This window comes from Nematolebias whitei, chromosome 11, assembly GCF_014905685.2.
Source record: "Nematolebias whitei isolate Nwh7 chromosome 11, NemWhi1, whole genome shotgun sequence".
Lineage (NCBI taxonomy): Eukaryota > Metazoa > Chordata > Actinopteri > Cyprinodontiformes > Rivulidae > Nematolebias > Nematolebias whitei.
Genome location: NC_056508.1, coordinates 29,797,592 through 29,800,249, shown reverse-complemented (window position 1 = coordinate 29,800,249; position 2,658 = coordinate 29,797,592). Strand labels below are relative to the sequence as shown.

Below are 2,658 nucleotides of genomic sequence, written 5' to 3'. Positions count from 1 at the left end.
ATAAAGGAAATGAAAAGGGGAAAAGCTGTAGCACAAAGCACCAAATCACTAATTAAATACTAAAGTAGCCAAAGATAGCTAAAACCTCAAAAATAACAAAAGACTAACTAAAAGTTTAAGCAGCAATGCTAACTAAAAGAAGCAAGATAAAAGCCAAAACTAGAATATTGACTGCTAAAATCTCAAATTAGCAAAAGGCTAGCTAAAATATATAAAAGTAGAATGCTAACTAAAAGCTAAAAGTAGCATAAGAAGACAAAATAGATCAAACATAATGAACCCTATTTCAAAGGGAAGAATATTTATAGAAGAATTTAAAAATATATATTTGCATTTATGGGGAAAATGTTTGTAAACAGAGATAAACATTTTGAAAATTCTAAAAGTTAGAAAAATTATAAGTCTGCAAATTAAAAAAGTCAGCACAAAAGTCAGATAGAAAAAAAAACACCCATAACAAATAAAAACTTACGAAAATAAATCTGGAAAACAACATACAAAGTACAAAATAGGCTTTAAAGTCATGATGATACAAGATGTCATAATAAATATTAATTGCATTTCAGAATAATAAATATTTTACTCACAACAACACGTAGATATCAGTATAAAAATTACATTTTAATTTGAAAAAAAAAAAGAGTTTACCTTCTTATTTTAAAAGGAAACAAATGTTTTGAGAAACGAAAATCTACGAGTTACACTGAACGCATCACAATGGGCGGGTCTTGGGCGGTTCGGTTGTTCTTGGCTGTTCGCTCTGATTAGCTTCACCGGACGACACTTGTAACGACACACGGAGCACTTTGACCATTTAAGAAACCTTTAAGAGAGGTAAGACCTTAAACGTTCACTTTATACTTTTTTTGTGCGACCGAAGCGGCGAAAGGTTTATGTTGATAATAACTACAGTTTGTGTGGAAAGTATCCGGTTAAAGGCGGCACCACCGTGGATACGTGACCCGAAACACCAGCTCGGCGAGTTGTAACCTGTTACTAAAAAGTTTCCAAGGCTGTTGATGTTTAGTTATCACAAATACAATTTAAAAAAAACAACAACTATAAACATACATGTTTGTTCTCCTGAGCCATTTTATACCCGTGAACAAATTAATATTGGCATTTACTGCGCCTACCTATTTCATTACGTAACTTAATGATGTGGAGGAAACAGCTGCGAGCAAAATCTGAAACTTTTTATTTATTTGTTAAACCTGTTTGACCAGTAAGCACCGGGCTAGTTAGAATCGGATTCTCAACGCAGGACTTCCCCTGAAAGCAAGTGGATTATCGAAAGAGTGTTTTGAATAGTTTACCATGTTGTCTGGTTGAGTGGTCAAAGTCTGCCCTCTCTTCGTCTGCTGCAGATAACTGATAAAACATTTGTCTATCCCGAGGAAATTCCTTTCTCTGAGTCACCACACCCTGGTTGTTGTGCTGCTGAGCTCCTCAGACCTTCATCTCTCTCCTTCCTGGTCTGCACTACCACTGGGTTTTGTCATGGCTCAAAGTCAGACCTATTTTTTTATTTATTTTTCAACCCTCTTGAGATTACAGATTTCTTTTACAAGGGAGGCCTGGGCCACCTAACGTGCATGTTTTGGACTGGAAGGAAACCGGATGCAAACATGAGAACATGCAAACCCCACACAGAAAGACCCCAAGTCCAAACCAGGGCTTGACCCCATGACCTTCTCGCCGTGAAGCCGCATTGCTAACCAGTCATGCTGCAGAAAACTTGTTAATCTTAAACAGGACTCTGTGGTTTCTACACTCACAAGCACCCAAGCAGAAGATGGTGATGGGCTGACACATGTGGAGCCCAGAAGTAATGCTCCGAACTTATTTTTGATTAATTCGTTCAACCTTTATTTAGACAGGTTAATGCCATTGAGCCTCGGGGACTTATTTACAAGAGAGACCAGATTTCTTAACAAAGAGAGATGACAACAGTGAATAAAGACAACAATAGACAGTCATAAAATAGGCATACACATTTAAGTTACTCTTTTTACAAATCAAAACAAAATAGCAAAAAAACATCTAAGCTATAAGGCGATTTAGAAAACTAAAAAACGGGAATATGTCTGCATTGGTTTTTGCCAGGAACGTAACAGATGTTTAAAGTCACTTGGAGAGATCAAGGTCGATAGCTTCAGATCTTTTTGCAAGATATTCTAAGAAACAGGAACAAGGAGCGGAGAAGGCGCTTTTGCCTAGTTCATTCCTCACTGAGGGAACACTGCATGTAATAATAATGTCCTGAGAGCGCACGCTGTAGCTGCACTCACGCAGAGACATGTAGGAGGAGATGTATGAAGGCAACAAACCAAGAAGTGATTTAAAGATGAAAATGTACCAGTGGGAGAGTCTGCGTGAGGTTAGTGATGTCCAGTTAACCAGTGAATGCAGGGTTCAGTGATGGGTACGGTAGTTACAGCCACTTATGAATCTTAATGCTCCGTGATAGGCAGCATCTGCAGAGTGCTTGTAGGAGCGTTCATGTAAATAATGTCACCGTAGTCAATGGAGGGAAGGAAAGTTACAGTTACAAGGTGTTTCCTAGCATTCAGAGTTAGACAGGATCTGTTTCTGAAGAAGAAACCACATTTAACCCAACATTTTTCAGTCAGGTCATCTGGACAGTTTTTTTTTTTT

General features: G+C 37.7%; 1 protein-coding gene across 1 annotated transcript in view; it reads left to right on the top strand.

Annotated features, from left to right (window-relative positions):
• The first annotated feature begins 711 nt into the window (after window positions 1-711).
• LOC119417602 (rho-related GTP-binding protein RhoA-D) overlaps window positions 712-2,658 on the top strand; it is a 16,176-nt gene continuing 14,229 nt past the window's right edge. The window contains exon 1 of the mRNA XM_037684843.1: window positions 712-834. The gene's annotated coding sequence lies outside the window, so the exon portion shown is untranslated. The remainder of the gene's footprint in view (window positions 835-2,658) is intronic.